We start from the raw sequence: 26806 nt of genomic DNA, 5'->3' as shown, positions 1-26806 counted from the left end.
ACATAATAATAAAGCACTTGACAAATTGTGGCATATTACACGGTTCTCTCTTCCAATTTAGGCTGAAATTTACACTTGAAGATAAATTGTTTCCCTCACCAAAAACAAGGAAAAAAGAAAGGAAAAAATTCTTATTTTCTCTTCTTTCCTCAAAAAGTTTGATAACACAAACTTAAAATGGTAAATTACTGATGGAAAGTCATAAATAAATTATTGGTATGTAAACTGAAGTCTAGGTTGTCTGTTCACATTCCTAATAAATGAATCCAGTTATTTATTTATTTAAAGGAGAAAAAAAGTCTGTGAAAATATATGAGGGCAAAAATTTTCATGAAATGTTGCAGGTGTTTCTCATGAGAATAAACACAAAAAAGTAAATCAGAAAATAAATCTGCTGGAGAAAGAAGTTTTATGTCCCAAACATTAAAGGAGAAAATATAAAAATAAATTAAAATGTTAGTTCCAACATATTTCAGTTTATTTTGTTTCCTAAATTTTATATACTCTGTAACTTAATAAAAGACTCAAAACAGAACTGTGAAATGTATTGGAAAAGGCTTCTTGATCTAACATGAGTAAAATCAAAGAATGATGCAGAAAATTACACCTTTCGAGATGAAGCAACTGCAGAAGACTAGATTATGTACATGAACTAAATGAAACCAAAAGCTTGAATTTGTCCCACTATTTTTTGTAAGAACATCATTTCATTTTACATAACCCAGACACGTGGGACTCGAGAACCCATTCATGTGATGGTACATTGTCCTTGCTTTGCTGCAAACTTCTTTTTCACTTTAGGATGCTTACCAATTCTATTAAAAGACTTGGTTATATGACATAATGCAAGACATCCTAAATCAGTACAGAACAAGAAGCAGTCTCTGACATTTAAAAAAAAATCTTTCAAATATTTTGGTGAGGCAAGTAGTCAGTAGTATGGCCTCAACTTGCCTAGTGAAATAACTTAGTAATAGGAAAATTAAGCTTAAAGTAGTTGCTGTTGCCGCTTAAATTTTATCTTTAATGAAAACAAATTACTTAAGTAACTCATGATTATTACATTCAAAAAGAAATAAAATATTAAAGTAAAGTAAAATTGATAAAACTGGATCATCTAGGGATAGGCATTGCTATACTTTCACATTCTTCCCTCTAGAATAAACACACATGTATGTGAATTCTTTCTTTCAAAAAATGAGATCACATATACATATTATACTGTAACTCAAACATATTTCACTCAATGACATATGTGAGGATGCCATATAACATATATATGTTCCAATAATACTATGTATATGTGTATGTGGGGGTGTGAGTATGTTCCAATGACATGTATATGTGTATATGTGTGTGTGTGTGTATGTATGCCATAGCATCCTTCTATGGGAAAATCAGAGATCTACATCATTTTAATGATAATATGGTATTCTTAAAAAAAGGCTATGGCACAATTTATTTAACCAGTCTTAGGTTGCTAGATATTCAGGACATTGCCATTATTTTGCTACTGTAAACAATGATGTGCTAAACATCATTGCACATATACTCTTCTGCATCCAATTTCTTGCTTAAATTAATGTCCTAGGACTATTATGACAAATAGACTATCTTAGGATTTCTTTTTACTTTTTTTAAATTACAGTATCATTGATATACAATATTATGAAGGTTTCACATGAGCAACATTGTGGTTAGTACATTCACCGATATTATCAAGTGCCGCCACACACCCCACTGCAGTCACTGTCCATCAGCATAGTAAGACGTTATAGAGTCACTACTTGTCTTCTCTGTGCTGTACTGACTTCCCCATGACACTCCTACATTATGTGTGGTAATCATAATATCCCTTAATCCCCTTCTCGCTCCCTCCCCACCAATCCTCCCCAATCCCATTTCCTTTGGTAACTGCTAGTCCCTTGGAGTCTGTGAGTCTGCTGCTGTTTTGTTCAATCAGTTTTGTTTGTTGTTATACTCCACAAATAAGGGAAATCATTTGGTACTTGTCTTTCTCCACCTGGCTTATTTCACTGAGCATAATACTGTCCAGCTCCATCCATGTTGTTGTGAATGGTAGGATTAGTTTTCTTCTTATGGCTGAAAAATATTCCATTGTGTATATGTACCACATCCACTTTATCTATTCATCTACTGATGAATGCTTGCTCCCATGTCTTGGCTAATGTAAATAGTGCTGAGATGAACACAGGGGTGCATATGTCTTTTTGAAACTGGGATCCTACATTCTTAGGGTAAATTCCTAGCAGTCAAATTCCTGGATCAAATGGTATTTCTCCTTTAAATTTTTTGAAGAACCTCTGTATTGCTTTCCACAATGGTTGAACTAACTTACATTCCCACCAGTAGTGTAGGAGGGTTCCTCTTGCTCCAAATCCCCACCAGCATTTGTTGTTCCTTCTCTTTTCAATGTCAGCCATCCTAACTGGTGTGAGGTGGTATCTCATTGTGGTTTTAATTTGCATTTCCCTGATGATTAGCAATGTGGAGAATCTTTTCATGTGCCTGTTGGCCATCTGAATTTCTTCTTTGGAGAAGTGTCTGCTCAGATCCTCTGCACATTTTTTAATTGGGTTATTTGATTTTTGGGTGTTGATGCATGTGAGTTCTTTATATATTTTGGATGTTAATCCCTTACCAGATACATCGTTTGCAAATATATTCTCCCATTCTGCAGGATGCCTTCTTGTTCTACTGATAGTGTCCTTTGTGGTACAGAAGCTCCTTAGTTTGATGTAGTCCCTATTTGTTCATTTTGGTTTTAGTTTCCCTTGTCCAAGGAGATGTGTGGAGGAAAAGGTTGCTCGTGTTTATATTTAAGAAATTTTTGCCTATGTTTTCTTCTAAGAGTTTTAGGGTTTCATGATTTATATTCAGGTCTTTGATCTATTTTGAATTTATTTTTGTGTATGGAGTTAGACAATAATCCAGTTTCATTCTCTTACATGTAGCTGTCCAGTTTTGCCAACACCAGTTGTTGAAGAGGCTGTCATTTCCCCACTGTATAATCATGGCTTCTTTATCATATATTAATTGGCCATACATGTGTGGATTTATATCTGGGCTCTATATTCTATTATACTGATCTATGGGTCTGTTCTTGTGCCAGAATCAAATTGTCTTGATAACTGTGGCTTTGCAGTAGAGCTCGAAATTGGAGAGTGTAATTCCCCTAGCTTTATTTTTACTTCTCAAGATTGCTTTGGCTATTCAGAGTCTTTGGTGGTTCCATATGAATTTTAGAACTATTTGTTCTAGTTCACTGAAGAATGCTGTCAGTATTTTGATAGGGATTGCACTGAAACTCTTGATTGCTTTAGGCAGATGGCCATTTTGACAATATTAATTCTTCCTATCCATGAGCATGGGATGTATTTTCATTTATTGGCTTCTTCTTTAATTTCTGTCTTGTGTGTCTTATTTTCAGGATATAGCTCTTTCAGCTCCTTGGTTAGGTTTATTCCTAGTTATTTTATTCTTTTTACTGCAATTGTAAATGGAAGTATTTTCATGATTCTCTTTCTGCTAGTTTATCATTAGTGTATACGAATGCTACTGATTTCTGTGTATTAATTTTGTATCCTGCAACTTTGCTGAATTCAGATATCAGTTCTAGTAGTTTGGGAGTGGATTCTTTAGGGTTTTTACATACAATATCATGTCATTTGCAAACAGTGACAGCGTAACTTCTTCCTTACCAATCAGAATGCCTTTTATTTCTTTGTGTTGTCTGATTGCCGTGGCTAGGACCTCCAGAACTATGTTGAATAAAACAGGGAGAGTGGGCATCCTTGCCTTGTTCCCGATCTTAGAAGCAAAGCTTTTAGCTTTTCACTGTTAAGTATAATGTTTGCTGTGGGTCTGTCACATATGGTCTTTATTATTTTAAGATACTTGCCCTCTATACCTATTTTGTTAAGAGTTTTTATCATGAGTGGCTGTTGAATTTTTTTCAAAATGCTTTTTCAGCATCTATTCAGATGATCATGTGATTTTTTTCCCTCTTTTTGTTGATGTGGTGGATGATGTTGATGGATTTCCAAATATTGTACCATCCTCGTATCACTGGAATAAACCCCACTTGATCATAATGTGTGATCTTTTTGATGTATGGTTGAATTTGGTTTGCTAATATTTTGTAGAATATTTTGCATCTATGTTCATCAGGGATATTAGTCTGTAATTTTCTTTTTTTGTGGTGTCTTTGCCTAGTTTTTGGTATTAGAGTAATGCAGGCCTCATAGAAAGAGTTTGGAAGTGTTCTCTCCTCTTCTACTTTTTGGAAAACTAAGGAGGATGGGTATAAGGTCTTCTCTAAATGTTGGATAAAATTCACAGAGAATACCATCTGGTCTAGGGGTTTTGTTCTTAGGTAGTTTTTTAATTATCAGTTCAATTTCATTGCTGTTTATTGGTCTGTTAAGATTTTCTGTTTCTTCCTGGTTCAGTCTTGGAAAGTTGTATTTTTCTAGAAAGTTGTCCATTTCTTCTAGATTATCCAATTTGTTAGCATATAATTTTTCATGGTATTCTCTAATAATTCCTTGTATTTGGTGTCCGTAGTGATTTTTCCTTTCTCATTTCTGATTCTGTTTATGTGTATAGACTCTCTTTTTTTCTTGATAAGTCTGGCTGGTATTAATCTAATTGGTTTATTTTCTCAAAGAACCAGCTCCTGGTTTCACTAATTCTTTCTATTTTTTTATTATTCTCAATTTTATTTATTTCTTCACTCACCTTTATTATGTCCCTCCTTCTACTGACTTTGGGCCTCATTTGTTCTTCCTTTTACAGTTTCATTAATTGTGATTTTAGACTGTTCATTTGTGATTGTTCTTCTTTCCTGAGATAAGCCTGTATTGCTATATACTTTTCCTCTTAGAACTGCCTATGCTGTGTCTCACAGAAGTTGGGGTGTTGAGCTGTTGTTTTCATTTGTCTCCATACATTGCTTGATCTCTGTTTCTATTTGGTCATTGAACCACTGATTATTTAGGAGTATGTTGTTAAGCCTCCATGTGTTTGTGGGCTTTCTTGTTTTCTTTGCACAATTTATTTCTAGTTTCATACCTTTGTGGTGTGAGAACTTGGTTGGAACAATTTCAGTCCTTCTGAATTTACTGACACTCTTTTTGTGTCATACTATGTGATATATTCTTGAAAATGTTCCATGTGCACTTGAGAAGCATGTATATCCTGTTGCTTTTGGGTGGAGTGTTCTGTAGATGTCTATTATGTCCATCTGTTATAATGTGTTGTTCAGTGCCCCTGTCTTCTTTCTTATTTTCTGTCTGTTTGATCTGTCCTTTGGAGTGAGTGGTGTGTTGAAGTCTCCAGAAAGCATTGCATTCTGTTTCCTCCTTTAATTCTGTTAGTATTTGTTTCACATATGTCAGTACTCCTGTGTTGGGTGCATAGATATTTATAATTATAAGATATTATAATATCCTCTTGTTGGACTGACCCCTTAATCACTATGTACACTATGTAATGTCCTTCTTTGTCTCTTGTTACTTTCTTTGCGTTGAAGTCTATTTTGTCTGATACAAGTACTCCACCACCTGCTTTTTTCTCCCTATTTTTTGCATGAAATATCTTTTTCCATCCCTTCACTTTTAGTCTGTGTATTCTTTGGGTTTGAAGTGAGTCTCTTGTAGGCAGCATATAGATGGGTCTTGCTTCTTTATCCATTGTGTAACTCTGTGTCTTTTGATTGGTGCATTCGGTCCATTTACATTTAGGGTGATTATCAATAGATATGTACTTATTGCCATTGCAGGCTTTGAATTCATGGTTACCAAAGTTTCAAGGGTAGCTTCTTTACTTTCTCCCAGTCTTTCTTAACTACTTAGTACACTATTACAAACACAATCTAAAGGTTCTTCCCAGATTGGGAAACTTTTCAGCAATTATTACCTCAAAGACACTTTCTATCCTTTTTCTCTCTTCTTCTTCTGGTACACCTATAATGCAAATATTGTTCCATTTGCATTAGTTGTAGAGTTGTCTTATTATTCCTTCATTCCTAGAGATCCTTTTTTCTCTCTCTACCCTCAGCTTCTTTGTATTCCTGTTCTCTAATTTCTATTCCATTTACCATCTCCTCTACCTCTTCTAATCTGCTTTTAAATCCCTCCATTTTATGTTTCATTTCAAATACTGTATTTTTCAAAGTTTCTGTCTCTTTCTTGATGTCATCCCTGAGATCTTGAATATTTTCCTGTAGCTCTGTGATATTGTTTATGATTTTTATTTTAAAATCTTTATCAAGAAGATTGGTGATTTCAGTTTCACTGAGCCCTCTTTCTGGTGTCTGAGGGAATTTGGTTTGCACAAGGTTCTTTTGCCACTTCATATTTATACTGAGTAATATGGAATAACAACTTTTTGTAGGCGGCGCCCTCTAGTGCCCAGAAGCTCTACTCTCTGGAGCTGCCCAGAACCTGGAGTGATGATGGAGGTCATAGGTGAGTGGCACCAGTGACTGCCAGGAGGAAAGTTATCTTTCCTGCTTCCTGGCTGCAGTGCCTGCCTCCAGTGCCAGGGCCAGTGGGCCAAGTATGCAGGGAGGAGCCTCTGAGTTATGCCCCTGTAGCTGCCATAGGTGAGGCTGCCCTCTGGTTGTCCTGGCGACATGGTGGGGGCAGCATATTTGTGAGCAGGTGTCGACTGGGAGGAAGGAGGAGCACACTGCATATCTCAGTGGGGGGTGGGCATTGGTGCTGCATTGCCAGCCAGGGGCATGGAGCTCCTGAAGTTCCCGAAAGTTCCTAACCTGCTGGACTGAGTGTGCTGCCATAATTTTTCCTCCTGTCCTTTCTCCTGAGCAGCAAGCTCTGTGTAATCCTTGCCCCTTTAGCAGCCCTCTCACTGTTGGGAAGTCTTTCAAACTGCCCACATTTCTTTTGTCCTGGAACGGCCACTTGAGGGCAAGCATTCCACCTCCCTTTGGTTTCCAACCCCTCTAATCTCCAGAATACTATGTAATGTGGGTTTGTGTTCCTGGAGTAGACCTCTAGGGGTTGGTATTTAGTAGTCCTGGGCCTCTGCTCCCTCCCCACTATTTCTCTTCCTCAAATTGTTGAGCTGGGGTGGAGAGAGGGTTTGGGACTCACCAGATCAAGGCTTTGCTACCTTACCCTTTTCTGTGAGGTCAACTCTTTTCCCCAGATGTACACAGTCTGTCACAGTCTTGTTTCTGGTTGCTCTTTCAGGATTAGTTGTATTAATTATATTTTCGTATTACATGTGGTTTTGGAAGGAGGCTTCTGCCTCACTTCCCATGTCGCCATCTTTTTCCCAAGCTATGTTAGAATTTTTTATGTGACTGCCAAACTGCACATGAGAAAAATGGTATCAATTACTACTCTTAAAAAATGTGTAAGAGAGTATTTCCATGTATTTATATCTGTTCAGATCCCTCCTTTTTAACTTTCATCAATTTGATGACCACAGAATAGTATCTCACTTTTAGTAGGTGACAAATTAAAGATACATATATATTTTTGAAAAGAACTAACCACTAAAAGAATAAAACAAGCCAATAAAGGAGACAGAATGGAATTATGAAAAATAATCTAAAAGAAGGCAGAAAAAGAGGAAAAAGAAGAAGCTACTTCATCAATATATAGAAACAGAAAGTCAAGCAAAATGAAGAAATAGAGGAATATGTTCCAAATGATAGAGCAAGATAAAAAGCTCAGAAAAAGACCTTAATGAAACATAGATAAGCTAATAACCTGGAAAAGAATTCAAGTAATGGTCATAAAGATGTTCAACAAACTCTGGAGAAGAATGGATGAACACACTGAGGACTCAACAAAGAGATAGAAAATATGAAAAAGTATCAAACAGACGTCACTAACCTGAAGAATAGAATAACTGTACTTAAAAATACACTAGAGGGTTCAATAGTACACTGGATCATGTAGAAAAATGGATCAGTGACCTGGAAGACAAAGCAGTAGAACTCACCTAAAGAGAGCAATGAAAAGAAAAAATAATTTTAAAAAGTGAACATAGCTTAAGGGATCTGTAAGACAACATCAAGCAGAAAAACATATGTATTAAAGGGGTTCCAGAGGAGAAGGGAAAAACAAAAGGGGCAAAAAACTTATTTGAAGAAATAATGACTGAAAACTTACCTAACTTGGGGAGTGAAACAAACATCCAGATCCAGGATTCAAAGAGAGCTCCAAATAAGATGAACCCAAAGAAATCACAGCAAGATACACTATAATTAAAATGTCAAAAGTTAAAGATAAAAAGGAAATCTTAAAATCAGCTTGTAACATGCATGGGAACCCTCATAAGAATATATCAGATTTTACAGCAAAAACTTGCAGCCCAAAAGGGAACGTCATGATATATTCAAAGTGGTGAAGGAAGACATCCAACCAAGAATACTCTACCCAGCTAGGTTATCATTCAACATAGGAGAGAGTTTTCCAGATAAGCAAAATCTTAAAGATTTTATTACCATTAAATCAGCCTTAAAAGAAATGTTAAAGGGACATCTTTGAGAAGAAAAGAAAAAGCACTAATTAGTAATAAGAAAATACATGAAAGAAAAAAAATCTCACTGGTAAAGATAAATATGTAGGAAAGGTAGTGGATTAATCACATAAAAAGTATGAAGGTTAAAAACTCTTAACAATGGGTATAGAAGGCAAGTACCTCAACATAATAAAAGCCATACATGACAAACCCACAGCCAACATTATACTTAACAGCGAGAAGCTGAAAGCTTTTCCTTTAAGATCGGGAACAAGACAAGGATGCCCATTCTCCCCACTTTTATTCAACATAGTACTGGAGTTCCTAGCCACGGCAATCAGACAACACAAAGAAATAAAAGGCATCCATATAGGCAAGGAAGAAGTTAAACTGTCCCTGTTTGCAGATGACATGATATTGTGCATAAAAAAACCTAAAGAATCCACTCCAAAACTACTAGATCTAATATCTGAATTCAGCAAAGTTGTAGGATACAAAATTAATACACAGAAATATGTTGCATTCCTATACACTAATGATGAACTAACAGAAAGAGAAATCAGGAAAACAATTCCATTCACAATTGCATCAAAAAGAATAAAATACCTAGGAATAAACCTAACCAAGGAAGTGAAAGACCTATATCCTGAAAACAATGAGAAACTCTTAAAAGAAATTAAAGAGAACACTAATAAATGGAAATTCATCCCATGCTCTTGGCTAGGAAGAATTAACATTGTCAAAATGGCCATCCTGCCTAAAGCAATCTACAGATTCAATGCAATCCCTATCAAAATATGTATAGCATTCTTCAATGAACTAGAGCAAATAGTTCTAAAATTCATATGGAATGACAAAAGACCCCAAATAGCCAAAGCAATCCTGAGAAGGAAGAATAAAGCAGGGGAAATTATGCTCCCTGACTTCAAGCTCTACTACAAAGCCACAGTAATCAAGACAATTTGGTACTGGCAGAAGAACAGACCCATAGACCAGTGGAAGAGACTAGAGAGTCCAGATATAAACTCAAGCATATATGGTTAATTAATATATGATAAAGGAGCCGGATATACAATGGGGAAATGACAGCCTCATCAACAGCTGGTGTTGGCAAAACTGGACAGCTGCATGTAAGAGAATGAAACTGGATTATTGTCTAACCCTGCACACAAAAGTAAACTCAAAATGGATCAAAGACCTGAATATAAGTCATGAAACCATAAAACTCTTAGAAAAAAATATAGGCAAAAATCTCTTGGCCATAAACATGAGCAACTTCTTCATGAACATATCTCCCCAGGCAAGGGAAACAAAAGCAAAAATGAACAAGTGGGACTATATCAAGTGAAAAGCTTCTGTACAGCAAAGGATGCCATCAGTAGAACAAAAAGACATACTACAGTATGGGAGAATATATTCATAAATGACAGATCCGATAAAGGGTTGACATCCAAAATATATAAAGAGTTCACACACCTCAACAAACAAAAAGCAAATAATCCAATAAAAAAATGGGCACAGGATCTGAACCAACACTTCTCCAAAGAAGAAATTCAGATGGCCAACAGACACATGAAAAGATGCTCCACATTGCTAATCATCAGGGAAATGCAAATTAAAACCACAGTGAGTTATCACCTCACACCAGTTAGAATTCTCAAACTCTTTCAAAAAACTGAACAGGAAGGAAAGCCTCCACACACACTGCATGATGCCAGCACCATACAGATACCAAAATCGCAAAAGGACATTACTACAAAAGAAATCTGCAGGACATTATCTCTGATGAATATAGATGGAAAAATTCTTAATAAAAAACTAGCAAGCACAATTCATGGGTATATTAAAAGAATCACTCATCAGGATCATGTGGGAATTATCCCTGAGATGCAAGGATATTTTCATATATACAAATCAATGTCATACATCACATCAATAGAATGAAAGAAAAGATTTATATGATCATCCCAATACACACACAAAAAGTATTTGACAAAATTCAACATCCATTCAAAATAAAAACTCTGAACAAATTAGGTACAGGAGGAACATAACTCAACATAAGAAAGGACATAATAACAAGCCCAACTAATATCATACTCAGTGATGAAAGGCTGAAACCTTTTCCTCTAAGATTAGAAACAAGACAAGGATGCCCATTCTCACTCATCACTCCTATTCAATATAGTACTACTAGAACAAACAGACAAGAATAAGAAATAAAAGACACCAAAATTGGAAAAGAGGTTAAATTATCTCTATTTGAAGATGACATGATTATTTTATATATGGAAAATACTGAAGACTCAAGCAAAAAACAATTAAACCTAATCAATGAATTCAGTAGTTACAGGATATAAAATTAATATACAAACGTCAGCAGCATTTCTACATTATAATAGTGAATTTTCTGAAAAAGGAAGAAATCAATACCATTTACAATAGCACCAAAAATAATAAAGTGCTTAGGAATAAATTTAACCAAGGAAGTTAATGATCTGTTCTCTGGAAACTGCAAGTCATTGATGAAAGAAATGGAAGACACAAATGAAAAGATATCCCATGTTCATGGATTGGAAGAATTAATATTGTTAAAATGTCAGTACCACCAAAGCCATCTATAGATTCAATGCAATCCCTATCAAGATTCCAATGGCATTTTTTATAGAAGTAGAAAAAAACCCAAAAATGTATATGGTAACACAAAGATCCCAAACAGCCAAAGAAATTCCAAGAAAAGAACAAAGTAGAAGGTTTCACATTCCCAATTTCAAAATGTTCTATAAAGCTACCCTACCCAGTAATCAAAACAGTGTGGTACTGGGATAAAAACAGACAAATAGACCACTGGAACAGAACAGAGAGCCCAATAATCCTCAATAAATGGTGCTGGAGTAACTGGACATTCACATGTAAAAGAATGAAACTGGACCTCTATTTTACACCACTCAGGAAAACTCAAATGGAATAAAGACTTAAGGGTAATAGCTGAAGCCATAAATCTTCTAGAAGAAAACAGAAATAAAGCTCCTTAACATGAACCTTGAAAATGATTTTTTAATATGACAATTATAGGAAGCGCAAAATAAAAAGAAAATAAACAAGTGGGACTACATCAGACTACAGAGCTTGTGTACCACAAAAGAAACCATCAACAAAATGAAAAGGCACCATTATGGAATGGGAAAAAAAATATTTACAAACCATGTATTTGATGAGGTTAATATCCCAAATGTATAAAGAACTGATACAACTCAATAGCAAAAATCCAAATAAATCATTTAAAAGATATGCAAAGGACCTGAATAGACAATTTCCCAAAGAAAGATATACAAAAGGCCAACAGGTACATGAAAAGATGCTCAATATAACTAGTCATTAGTAAAATACATATTAAAACCACAATGAAATATCACGTCGCACCTGTTAGAGTGTCCATCATCAAAAAGACAAGAGATAACAAATGCTGATGTGGATGCGGAAAATGAGAACCCTTGTGCACTGTTGATGGGAATGTAAATTGGGTGCAGCCACTATGGAAAACAGTATGGAGGTTGTTCCAAAAATTAAAAAATGGAACTACCATATGACCCAGCAATTCCACCTCTAAGAATATATCCAAAGGAAATGAAAACACTAACTCAAAAAGATGTCTGCATTCCTATGTTCATAGCAGCATTATTTACAATTGGCAAGACATGGAAACAACCTAAATGTCCATCAAGGGATGAAGGGATAAAGAAGTTGTTTGTGTGTGTGTGTGTGTGTGTGTGTATAACAGAATGTTATTCAATCATAAAAATGAGGAAATTTTACCATTTGCCACATGTATGAACATTGAAAGTATTATGGTAAGTGATGTAATTAAGGTAGAGTAAGACAAATACTGTATGATCTTTTATAGGTAGAATAACAACAAAAAAATACTCATAGAAAAAGAGATCAAATGTGGTTACAAGAGGCAAAAGATAGAGGGGGCTTAGGGGAAACAGGGGAAGATGGTCAAAGGTAAAAAATTTCCAGTTATAAGATAAACGAGTACTATGGATGTAACATACAACATGATAACCATAGTTGACACTGCTCTATGATACATAGGAAAGTTAAGAGAGTAAATCCTAAGAGTTCTCATCACAAGGAGAGCATTTTTTTGTTTTCTTCTTGCTTTTCTTTATATTATACCTACATGAGATGAGGGATGTAACCTATCAAGATAATCAATTCACAATATTGTAAATCAAACCATCTTGCTGCATGCTTCACATTTATACAATTATGAATGTCAATTATTTCTTAATAAAACTGGAAAATATTAAACATATACCTACATTACGATCTATCCACTCCACTACAATGTATTTACCTAAGGAATGAAAGCATATGTCCATATATAGATTTGTACACTAATTTTCAGAACAGCTTTAGATAGGTAGGTCACCCTCAAAAAAAAAAAAAGAAAACAATTCTCAAATATCTATCATCAAATGATAAACAAATGTGGCACATACAATATACTACTACTGAGAAAAAAAAAACTATTGATATATACAAATGGATGAACTTAAAATAATTATGCTAATTAACAGAAGTGAAACAATAAGCAAGTACATACTCTATAATTATCTTTATATAAAACCCTATAAAATGTTACTTAATATATAATGATGAAAGCAGATAGCTAATTGCCTGGGAAGATGGGAGGGGAGGAGAGATGGATCAATTACAAAAGGGCACAAGGAAACTCTTGCAGTTCACGGATAATGTTCATTATTTTGATGTTACAAAGGATTCATAGGTATGATAGGTATATTAAAACTCCTCAAATTGTATACTGAAATGTGTGCAGTTTGTTATACATCAAATGTCTTAATAAACTGCAAAAAAAGTATGTAAGTGTTCATTCCTATATATTTATGTCAATTCATATACATCCATAGTTTTTTTTCAATCATTAAGTATAAAACGGTACCTCACTTAAAAAAATTTTTTTTCAGACTTTTTTCAGACCAATTGCAAGTATTTTTCATACATTTTATCATCTTTTCTTATTTATTATCTATTGTATCAATTAACCATTCTATAGTCACTGACAAGCATTTAAACAGCACTTCCCTGAGGTAATAAAAAACAGTGTTACATGAGGATTCATAATTTTTTTCATTTTTAATGAACTTGTTACAGTCTCATATGCTACAACTTTTGTTAATTTTCTCAGACCCAATAACAGTGTTTATTGTGTTTTGTGTATGTGTGTATGCCATTTCCTCAAGAGGCCATACTTAAGATGATTACACAGTGGCCTCTCAGACTCTTAGAAGACTCATGCAGTGAAAAATAATTTTGTCTTACCCAACAATTGAGAATGTCCAAGGGGATTTAGTCTAAGATGCTCACATATTAAGGTTAATTTCAGTAAGCAAATAACTTGAAGATTCATACCAAATTTGTGTTCAATAAATTATGATTTTAAAGGAAAAATTCTCTCTCAAGTGTTTTGCCAGACCTGTTCAACAATTATTAATTGGAGCAATAGAATCTTGATACTGTTTTATGAGGAACAACACAAATAGAGAAATAAGCAGTAAAGTAAGAGAAGTTTAAGGAACTTAAATATATAGAGATGATAAATAGTTGAAAGTTAGCTACTGCATACTTTTCTTTTTTAAAAAATAGCATTAAGTATAAAACTTCTAAATGTCAGAAAAGATTAACAGAAGTGAAGGAAAAAAAGGCCTGAGAGGTTAGTGTAGCAAAAAATTTGCTTAGACATTTTCCCCACTATTGTTACAAGTTGGAGATAGTCTCTCAGGTGCAGATCACTTTTCTTTTCACATAGAGGCCACCAATTAACATGTCTAATGTTGCACCCTATGACCACATGCATTTTGTTAAAGAACTTGTTTCAAAGAACATTTAATACTTCTTAAATGAACATCATTCTCATAAAAGTTCACTTCAGGACCTTTTTGACAGTAATTTTTCTAGCAAGTACATCCATTATAACAACTATTAATGAGAAAAATAGCTACTTTTTCTTGATCATCTACTATATACTAGGCACTATGCTAGGTACTCAATCTTCTCTAATTTCTCACAGTAGCTAATATTGTCTACATTTTACAGATGAATAAAGTGAGGGTTTCCCTGCTCAGAGCATATCATTTCCATTGCATGAGGTTTAGAACACAGCTTATATTGCCAAGTTTCAGTGAGGAAACTGGTTCAGATATCTCCTAATCTCAGTGCATTATTGTGTTCTTTTCCTTTGGGGGTGGGGTGGTGACAGAAGGTTGCCTTTGTAAATAAGGAAATAAGTTGGTGCCATTAGGCCATCAAAACAAGTATATTTCATTAAAAGGAATATTTGACAGTTTCTTATCAACAGAAAATGTTACTATCCTTTTGACTTTTTGACTACACTTATAGCACTCTATGTCTTAAAAATTTGAAGAATGAACTTGAATTGTTTATTAATTAATACTTATAAAAAAGATCATAGTTTCTCTGCTCTCTGGCAGAGTCTGGTGTAAGGATGGATCTTTTTCATTGCTGATTCACTAACAGAAATTAATGTAAGCAACTAGGTAGAAAGGATGTCAAGAAACTAAACTGTATAAGAGTAGAAGAGCAATGAAGAACAAAACTGACTTTTCTAGTTTGTGTGTTAGTAACGAAGTCCCACTTACTCATAATGGAGAAGCAGAGGCCTAGCAGTCATTCTGAGTTCCTTACTCCTAAGTTTGCCCAATCTTGACAATAAACCTTTATTTATTCCCTCCTTAGATACTCTCTGGTTCATGTGTTTTCTTTTAAATGATACTTACCAATTGCAAACAAGATTACAACCCTCTGCTTATACCCTCTCACTCCAATACAAATCTAAGCCAGGGCAAAATATATAGCAATTCTGTTTTAATCACCAAGAGATGGTGTGGGCTATCATTTGTATAGAGCTGTTTGGATTTATGGACAAGAGGAGTCATGAAGAAGTTTTGGACTTGTATTCTTTAGGCAAGATTTTTGATGAAAGTAACTGAAAAATCTACCTTACAAAAAAACTGGAAGATGGCCCAAGAGATTTTCATCCCGCTAACTGCTTTTTCCGATTAACTAAATGCTTCAATAGATCAGGGTTCTTTTCTTCCTTTTTTTTTTTTTTCTGGGATACCCATCAGATTGATTGCAAAAGAAAACACCCTTCTGCATTCAATGGGATTTCTCTACAAGACAGTTCTAACTGCCCTGGTGATGACAGTGTGGTTAACAAGGGTGTGGCAACACTTCAGTTTGACCTTGAGACAGTAACATGTTATTTGTACCAAGATTAGAATAAGAAGAAATTCACCTGATTGCAAGAAGAGAAATTAAGAAACAATATAAAGAAAAAAAAATCTAACAGTAAATTTTTCCTATAGAAAAAGAATTTCAAGAGAAGTGGCAGAACTGTCTTTCCTTGAGCAGTAATCACTCACAGGGGTTTAAAGTCACGCCTCTAGCATAATTCCAAGGTCAAGGGCAGCCTCAGACCAATTGTTTTGCCCTTCTACAGAATATTTTCCAAGGTGAGATCCCTCCAAATCTTCAATAAAGGATCCACTTTGTTTGCTGTGCTATAGCTTTCTGGCCTCAGTCCTCTCCAGAAATGGAAAGTCAACCTTTTAAAGACAGGCCACCATATTCTGCACCTATTTAGGACTGTTTATCAGCTGCTTGGGGTTTAAAAATCTGACTACCAAAAGAAGAGCTACAAGAAGACTCCTAACAATCTCACTTTACGGCAGACATGACGGAAAAGCTGTGGAGAGGCTTTATGTACCTACCACATTGTTAGAGAGGCATGTGAAAAGAACTGTGGGAATGTGGAAGAAATAATGGGTAAGAAACAGGCAAAGAGAAAACCTAAAGCTGCCTATCACTTGAGCCACTGGCCACCAAAGCTGTGGGTGCTGATAGCATTACTGTTTCATGTCTCTGAAGAATATGTGGGAGCAGAAAGCACAACATCCCCAAGTTGTTACTTTGTCACAACTTTACAGAATACATAAGCACTTCAGTAAATACACAGATTTTTTTGCAAACTGTAAATCATCTGTGAGCCACCACTGTTCAACTAATTACAGCAAGAAGCTGTGCTCATTAGCTGTTCTCATCTGGCTCACTGCACGACCTAAATAGTCCGTAAATGAGCCGGCAATTATTGCTGTATTACCACTACCAGCTTCGCTCACATCAAAATATCTCCACCAAATGTTACGCCTGTTGGTATTATCAGGTTAGAAATTTCATAAACATATTGAAGCAGTTAATTGGGAGATTATTAAAAAAAACGTGAAAATAGAATCATCAGTGAAAGACTTTTCATCAAACCCCAGATAGGCGGCTCCACCTATAGACAAGAACCTCAGAATGCAAGCATCTGGGAGGATACCATTGCCTGCTACTAAACAACACTGGAAAACTAGCAAAGCAATGGAAATTTACTAGCATTAAATGGAATGAAAGTGAACCATACATATTTTTATGATGCCTAAAAATGGTCTCTTGACATGGTCAAAACATAACCAAAGCATATGCTCATGGACTTAGGACCTGAAAGAACATTAGCCAAACAGAAAAGCGAACTATAATGTCTGTAAAACTTCATTATTTTCAGTTCCACCATATGGCAAATATAGAAGGACTAGGATTTTTTTAATGTGGTTCAATTTATTTTTAAGCAAAATGTTTACATATATGATAGTGGTGAAAAGAAGCAATAAAATAACAACTTGGAATAAAAATTTTCTGATACCCTCAAACATTTTAGAAGAATCTATTTATAATATCAAATGATTAATCAATTGCATTCTTATTTATTCATTAAAAAGTTCTCTTTGAGCTTCATTGTAGTCATTGCAGATATCTGAAGGTAACACATCTTAAAAACATGCCATAATTCATATTTTATATTCATTCAAATTCACCTAATTTCAAATGACCCAATTTAATGAGATTCTGTTATTATTTTCATTACAAAAAGGGGATCCCTTAATACTGGGGGCATTTTATTTTATCTTGTTCTTAATGGTCATCACATCAGATTCATCATTGATTATGATCCTGAAAAATATAGAAGAAAATGTTAAAAGGTAATGGGTGTTCTGACTCTATTGGTTTCCTCCTATCTACCAACAAAGGGGAGATAAGTAAATACTTTTATAAATAAATACTTTATTTGATTCTTGATTCTTGTATTAGTTGCATACACACAAGATAGAAGTTGTCTCTAATAGATTAAATATTATTACCAACAGACATGGTTGGTGTCACAGAGCGGCCTGACACAAACTATACTGGAGACTTAGGACAGGACGCACAACAGAACCAGTCATTCCTGACCTGCTTCAAAGAGACGTTTTCATGATTATAACAATGACAATGACACGGAGAGGTAACTCTCCCTATTGACATACTAACTGACCTTACTTAATGGGCAAGAAAATGTGCATATTTGTTCAACTCTTTTCAGTTGATAAGATTTACAAGGAATTCTTCAGATCTGATCAGTGAATATCTGTCTTTCCATGAATTTCATGAAGTTTTCTAAATAGCCATAAAATTCTTCAAGCTATAGGTATTAAGCTATAAAATATAGGACTGTTTTTCCCCACTGGAACCTTCATCAATTTCAGAGTTTCTTTTGATCACAAGCGTAGTTTTTCCCTTTTTCTTTCTTCTTTAAGGTCCTTCTTAGAAAGACAGCTAACTTCCCTGCCTATCTCCTCTGATAGTCTTGCCTTGCCAATCAAAATGAAGTCCACAGACCAACAAAACCAACATCATCTGGGAGCTTGTTAGAAATGCAGTATCTTCGGCCCTAAACCTGACGTGCTGAATCAGCATTTTAACAAATTTGAGAAAGACTGGTCTAGGGAAAGGCCTTCTATGAGCCATGGAAGAAAGGGGTGTCAAAGCAGTTTCCAGCTTAGCAGAATCAAAGACTGAGCAAAATAAACACATAGTTTTCACTGTTTTACTATTAACATTAACAAAAAAGGTTTATCCACTTATCCAAAAAAGGTTAAGCCACTACTTCATATTTAGAAAGGGACATTGGATCCTGCGGAAAGCTGAATCCTTTAGCTGTTTGTAATGTGATAATCATTCCAAGAGGTACTTCGGAGTGCCTGTTTTGTGCCCTATGCTACATTCAGCACAATGGGAACTCATGAAAAGAACATTCACCACCCATCATCAAGGGCCTCAGTTTTCCATGGCTACAGTTACACTACAGTTGAAAGGCCTAATATTCCTAAAATCCTTTTAACTTTCAATCACTTTTACATCTAGGTATTACATTAACATCACATATTCAAATAGATATGTAACTCCGGGGATGGGGGGGAAATATTTTCCCAGCCCAGGGCAAAATACGTTTGAAACAAAAATCAGTCAAAAGAAGAAATAAAGTGGGAGAAACCTGTTTATTGCTTACAAGCAGTTGTCCACTTCTGCTCACCCACGTCTCTCATGACCAGACTGTAAAAGGAGACTCCACACAGTCTCTCCTGTCCAGATATGCCCTTGCTTCCCCTTGTAAACCTATTGATATGGAGACAGACTACTCTCCACCCGTTAGAAACACCTATTGATATGGAGATGCACTAAAGCTAGGAGAATTTGCAATTTTACCATTTTCCAATCTGGAAATATTGCAATTTTACCCATAAGATATAATTGTCATTTTGTAAAACATATTGGGAAACTGAAACTCAAAGTTGTCTAGTGACTGCCCAAAGTCGTCAGCTGGCTAATGGCAAAGTTGGTACAGGTGAGGCATCCTAAAACTATTTGCTTTGTATACCTAGAATACTCAGAGATTACTTACTCAACTGTTAGGGAACATCTCAAAAGCAATGTTGGTTTACATCCTGACACCAGGATCTACTGCATTAAACACCTCTGTACATGTCACTCAGCAGTGGAAATATACAAAGAGAGATTCTCAGATTTTCGTAAACAATATGGTATGATGAAAGAAGCACTTTATGGTAAGCCAGAAAAGTTCTGAAGTGACTCCTATAAGGAGGTGCTTTTCTGATCCTCTAAGAAATGAGAACAATTCCCAAAAGAAACAGATGGGAGCCAAAGCAGTCCTTCCATCTTCTAAACAGCAGAATCGGCCATAGAGGACATAATTAGGTGTTTGCTCATTATCCTCAAGGTGTGAACTGGCCTGGTTTTGACTTAAATAGGAAAGGAGAAATGAGAAACTGAAGTAACCCACTGTTCTGGGACACACGGCTCAGCAGCCTGGCACTATGGAGACATGCAGACTACCTATGAAGAGAAGACAGCTTACTATTGAGGAAGGATCTTTATCTTTGGTGGGAATTTGCCTACTGACAGAATACTGGAAACTGCTGCCCTTGAATTAAGCATTGTATATGTCTTATAATGCACTTGCCTTCCTTACAGAAGACAGAGAAGCAAGTTGTGTAAGGATTTAAATCCCACTAGACCAAGAAACAGTACTAATACAAATCTAAAGGACTGGAAGTTTGAGTTATTTTCTGTAGAATTCATTTGCTTTACTAGAAAAAGAGTGTAAGTGTGAAAAAGGGACCTGTGCCAGCCAAATTTAATTTTGGCTAAACATCAGTTTCTTTTTTATTAGGGTCAGAAATTCATTTCAACCTCTTTATGTCTTTAAGGATTTTCCCACTTAGTAGAAGTTGCTTTGGAAAAATAGGCTAACCTCTCCTCAGCTAATTTAAAAGGAAAAGTTCCCGCTTTTGGCCAGAGTAAGTTAGCATCCCCAGGGATCAGCTGTAATAGTGGGGTAGTGTCAATCACCCCCTCAGAAAACCAGAGAATCTTTCTGGATGAGAGGGCCAGGAGCAAAAGATTCAAGGACAGCTTAGATTTGGATAGTAGATGTAGTTTTCTATTCCTACTACCTTTATTTCTTCCCTAAAGGGAAAGAGGATCTTTTGGAGTTTGAGAAGGTTCACAAATAGCAATCTTTGTCTCTCATCCTGAATTCCAAACCACTTAACAGACAGATAAGGAGACAGATAACTATCAGCAGTATGACTTAACCTCAAAAGATGACAGGTGGTGTTAAACATCAGGCCTTCTATGTTGGAGTCCATTGCTGTCAAACTGAGAGTATAGAGGAGCATACCTCAAAGTAAACTTCAGAGCCTCCTCAGAAGAAAAGGGTAGGAAGACAGGGCAGAGCTGGGACTGTGAATTCCTTCAGCAAATTACCAAGATGAATTAGGTGTACTAGCACTGAGAGGAAGTGAAGTAAGAGAAGCCAAGAGTGTTGCACTAACAGATGTCCCTCCACATTGCAGGAAATGTGAGGAAAGAAGACCAAATGTTCCCCTGCCTAACATTGCTCAGCTTTTCATTCTCTAAACCCACTGGAGTAAGCATTAAGCCAGTGATAGACTAGATAGCTGTCCTCCAAAGGAGAAGATCTATAGCACACAGCCAGGACAAGATCAACTCCTCTATTTTCAAGAGACCTCCCCAACTGCAACCATTGCTCTATTTTGGACTTTCTTAGGTCAGCACAGTTTTGCCTCCAAAATGCTCTGAAATGGGTCAGAACCATGCAATAGGTTAAAACTTCTAACTCAGCATTTTATTTCCAATTCCAAATTTTTTCCAGCCACATTAACTAACATAGCTATCAGATTTCTACAATGAAATCAAAGATACTCCAATAATAAAATGACAGCAATAAGAGTCCTCAAATTTGAATATAAACTCTCTCCCATTATTAATTTCTCAGGAAATTAAAAAATTGAACACTCTTGTATACCCCACTTTTAAAGTATTCACAAATTAAATCCAATAAAATTGAAGCACAAATGAAAATTATCTTGCCATTGACAGTTAAATTACAAATATTTCAAGTTAAATTAAGGTCAGGCTTCTTATTTTGTTCAGTTTCAGCTAGACAGGTTCTCTTTCAGAAGCCTTGGTGGAGCTGGGGGTCTCTCAATAGGCACAGCAGTTTCTATCTTCTAATGATTGAGGTGTAGTTCCTCTGCAGCCTGTAGATCTGAATCTATTTCAAAATTTCCGATGAGCCTCACTCTTCAGGATTCCCAAGTGTTACTAGGACATACAAAACTGTAACAGCACTGCCCCCATCTTCAAATGAAATTTAGAATATGAAATAATCCCCACTCCCTAAGCAGGCACAAATTATGCTCAAAGGATATATTTCCAAAGGTCATGGCAGAGACCCAGTGGTGTCTGAGGGAAAGCAGATAAAGAAAATAGTGGTTTCCATTTAGCTTGGATACCAGTCATCTGTGACAAATTTCATTCTTCACAACCTTAAAGATTCAACATAATGGAAGATACCTCCCACAAAGAACTTACTTTTGGCATTATGTATTTATCGTATCTGGAAGACATGGTAGGGGTTGGTGGTGACACTTACTCATGTTTTCAGCTCTCAGAGAAAGTTATATGACATAATCCCACCTTCTTGAAGGTTAATAAACTTGCAATAATGGTAGCCTTAGAACTCAGATCTAATCTGAGACACATTTCTTTCTGAATCAACACATTCCTTTTTTTTTTTTATTTCCCTTTTTCCTTTGGACTTTGTGTTTCTGGTGCAGCAGTGTTGAATTGAAGGCAAGCTCCACCTTCTAACGTCCACAATGTCTTATATTCCATGTGAAGAAAATATCATGAGTAGGGAATAAGCTTTCCCCCAAACAGTGAAGTGTTGTTAAGACTGCATTAGCATAACAACATATTAAGTTATAAGATATGGTCAATAGTAACAATACAACAAAAAAGGTGCGTTTACTTTGTGGCATCTCCATTATTAAGAATCTTAAAAAGCATGTCTATTTTCATGATGATAGACAGATATACTTCAAGGATCTATGGACACCCTTCCTGGATGTATTGGGACTTTCAGGATAGAGCTAGGATACTGAGAAGGGAGTTAGAGGAGTATAAAAGAACAAGAAAAATATGGGAAGAGGATGAAAGCCTAGAGAGCAGAGAGCCTCCTGGACTCCTAGACTCAGTCTGAAAATGAACCATATGGGAAAGGTAAAGACATGTTGCCACCAACTTCTAGAATCTGGGTGCACATTTTAAGTCACTCTTGTGACTTTTGCCACCTCCTGCAGGTGATTGCTCCTAAGTCTCTATGTTAAGCTTTATTTCCACCAGGAGCTCCACAACCACACTCATAACTATCTATTGCTGTGACTGGTTCCTGAATTCCATTTAGTGGATGGAAACCAGCATGAGCTAGAGTAGACGAGGTCAGAATAGAAAATATAGTGTGTTGCATGTAGTAAGGATAAGTACTGTTCTGCAAGACTTGACTTTCACTTTGATATTTGTGTCCATATGTACTGTGTCACAATGCAAAATGTATTTTTCTGCTGTGGAACTGTGGTAAAAAATATCTGGAAAACACTAATGTACAGAGCATCTTCCTCTGAATGTCTGTCTCGCACACCAAATCAAGGAAAAAGCATGTTCTTACTCCCATTAAATCTCTTCCTACCTTATAATATAATAATATAACCATTCACCCATTTCTGAAGAAATGGTGAAATCATCCTCATATTCTTGCAGCATATGCTATTCTTGAAAAATGCTTTCTCCTCTGCAAAACCTTCTGTGATTATCAGAAGTTCCTTTCTAGGGGCTCTTCTATGTACATATTTTTTCTTTAATATACCTAAAGTTATTAAGTAAGTTATTATCTACTAACTTATTTATGTACACATTCCCATACTCTCCACCAGCTGTGTCATGAGCTCCTGGAACAGCAAGGAGTGTTGCTCTTTCATGTATGTTTTTCCAATGCCCAGCAGATATTAAGTTTTAATACATACTGAATGAATAAAAAAATGAATATTTTAAGGGCAGCACACAAATGCACAGTCAACTATTACTTAAAATGTTCCCAGAAAATGAAGTTTTTTCCCCAGCAAATCCCATTTAAAGAACTGAAAATCAGAATACTCAGATAAATTGATTATTCAAATTAAATGAGTTATTTTTAATCCTCCCAAGATTTACCAAGCTTAAAATAATTTTCATACTTGGCTCTATAATTATATTGAATATATGCTCTTTGATGGTTAACTATTAAATCAACGAATGTTGACATCAGTTGGTAACCTGTTGCATTCAAGGCACTGTTGTTGGATGTTATAATGCAAAGAGAGCAAAACAATATTCTCATTTGAAGGACCTATTGTCCTACAGCTTAGCAAAATGACTCTTGTTTTATGTTTTTAAGTTTCCAGTTAAAAGTATTTTTGCTTGTATAGATTCTAGATAATGGGTGCACATTTTTGCTTCAAGGAGTCAATGGAATCAGCAGGAAATACTAACTTTCCCAAAAGAGGAAATTTCTTTATCTATATAGCCCTGATTTGAACATTTCCCCAAGTCATTAGATTCCTGAAGAATCAATGCTTAGAGAGCTGAACAATGAAATTCAGTGCACTTGTTTATAACATTGTAACACTCAATATTCAGTGTCACATAACACATCCCTATAACTTTCAGCCACTTTCTTAACCTCACAGTTTCCAAAGTCTGCGATATCATGAATACAGCCTAGATGACCTCATGGGAAACCCACATCCTCCAATTCCTTACTTTATTTCTCTACTTTGTTCTGTATCTATGGTTAAATATCTGTGAAAAACAAAATGGTTATGCTCATTTTCATTTTTTTCTTTCAAAAGACTCACCTGAAAGAGCTTGAAAGGATGCTACCGAAAAAGTGATGAGACTGAGAGAGAAAGCAGCAGCCATCTAAGAAGCAGTGAATTCCTGCTGTCTCAATGTTTGGGGAAGTGTCAGTCTTTGTTGCTCTGCATAGCACTTCATTTAATGTTTTGATAAGAGAGTATTTAATAAATGAGACACATACCTCAAGAAGCTGTTAACTAACTTCTTTGGGCCTTTAGGGTGTGAGCAAGTCAACATGGTTCCTACACAGTATGACACTCTAGAGAAACAGGAAGAATCATGACGCTTCCAAGAGTGACTAACAAATTTAGAGTCATTTAGAACTCTAACAACTGAACTAAAATACTACCCTAGAATGTCATGGCAATTTATCTTTCCTTCTGAATTCGAATACTTCAAATCTGACTGATTCCACATCTACGAACATCTAGCATTCACACATAGGGAAAATCTTTTATCCACTCCTCCAGAGAAGAGAGGGTAGACTCAAACACCATTTTCAAGTCCAATTTTAGAGCTAATGTTAGTCATCAGCTTTACATAAGAACCAATTTTTCTGGTAATATCACAATCATGTAATTAGGTCTAACGTGCCTTTCTTAAACACACACACATACACACAACACACACATGGAGAAAGCCAATAACAAAGGGTTTCCCTTTCCTTTTTCCTGGCTGAGATAAAAGTGGGTTTGTCCTCAATGTAGCACAGAGAAGGCACATAGTGGATCTGTGGCATCTTACTGCTCTGATGGACAGTGACTGCATTGGGGTATGGGTGGGGACTTGATAATACAGGTAAATGTAGTAACCACATTGTTTTTTCATGTGAAACCTTTATAAGAGTATATATCGATCATACCTTAATAAAAAAAGAAAATTAAAAAAAAAGTGGGTTTGTCTAAACAAGGATAAACTCTTGAGAGACACATAACATAGGTTATATGGAGCCTTTGAAGTCATTCTGTTAGTATTCATATTCCAGTTCTTCAGCATGATTATAAGGTAGCATACATTTTATAGATACTTTATCCTAAAACCTTCTCCTCTGCCTACTAGTCAGAGATTTGCTTTGTCCATTATGGCATGGATGAAAAGTAAAATGTCCTATTTTGAGTATCTAATTTTTATAAAGTTCATAGCAGAGACAACTCTTTATATTTCTAATGGTCAGCATTTTTTAAGAACTTTGCTTGAAAACTGGTTATTTGAGAATCAAGCCCTTATATGAGAAGGGCTTGGAAGATTGTGTCAGAAACAATGGTTGGAAAGAAAATACATGAAGACCCAGACTCTGCTATGAGAAGAGAAAATAGTGGCCAGGCTGCTCAGGAGAGAGATGGAGTGAATGACCTATGACCTAGGAGGATATGAGAGAGTTTAGGAGGGCAGGGCTGTGGTGAGGGTCCCCACATGAGGTACCACATAAAAGGAAGCAAATTCAGTATTGGGAGGCTTCCTAGCCTCTGCCAGGTGAGCCCTTCATTGCCTCTGAAGGAACTGAGCTGAAGCAAGCCTGTTCTTAAACACCACTATTCGTTGGGTTAGGGCTTCTCACACCATGGTGGCACCAGACTAGTCAGAGTTTTTCCATAGCAGTTTGGGACTACAAAAGACCAAGGAAGAAGCTTCCAGTCCTCTAAAAAGCCAGGCCAAGCAGTGGTATAACATCACTACTGACACAGTCTGTTTGTTGGTCAAAGAGGCACAGCCTAGTTCAGATTCAAGGGAAGAGGAAATAGATTCTACCTTTTGATGAGAGGAGCATCAAAAACTTCTACTACACCTCCCTAAGGAGATGACAATTGACCTCAGAGATGAATATTAAAGGGATACTTAAAAATTTTCAAAGGCATATGTTCCTGAAAAATAAAATAGCATGTGTAAAAGTCTCTGGGTGGGAAGGTATCATTTACAATGAATGGGAAGAAGGCCAGTGTGGCTGGAGCACAGTAAATTAGAGAGAGTTATGAAATGAAATAGGTAAAAATGGAAAATTATTTCTAGTTTTAAAAAGTATTACTTGTACATAGTTTGAAAATCCAAATAGTAATTTGCCTCAACACACTGAACTGATTCCTTTAATTTATGTTTCATCTTCATTTCAAAATAATAAGTTTGTGTCAAAAATTCTTGAAATACCTATTTTTGACATTTTCTTTCACTTACTATGAAGAAGTTAGACTTAACTGTCTTAAACAATGATTTGGTTGTTAGTATTTAGTGTTTTCACTACAGAAATAATATTTAGAACTGATTTACATGGTACACTACTTTTTATTTTTTATTAAGGTATTATTGATATACACTCTTATGAAAGTTTCACATAAAAAACAATGTGGTTACTACACTTACCTATATTATCAAGTCCCCACCCATATCCCAATGCAGTCACTGTCCATCAGTGCAGCAAGATGCCACAGATTCACTATTTGCTTCTCTGTGCTACACTGTTTTCCCCGTGATCCCCCACACATGTGTACTAAACATAATACCCTTCAACCCCCTTCTCCCTTCCTTCCCACCTGCCCTCCCACACCCT

This window comes from Manis pentadactyla, chromosome 11 (assembly GCF_030020395.1).
Source record: "Manis pentadactyla isolate mManPen7 chromosome 11, mManPen7.hap1, whole genome shotgun sequence".
Lineage (NCBI taxonomy): Eukaryota > Metazoa > Chordata > Mammalia > Pholidota > Manidae > Manis > Manis pentadactyla.
Note: the sequence above shows the minus strand (reverse complement) of the source record.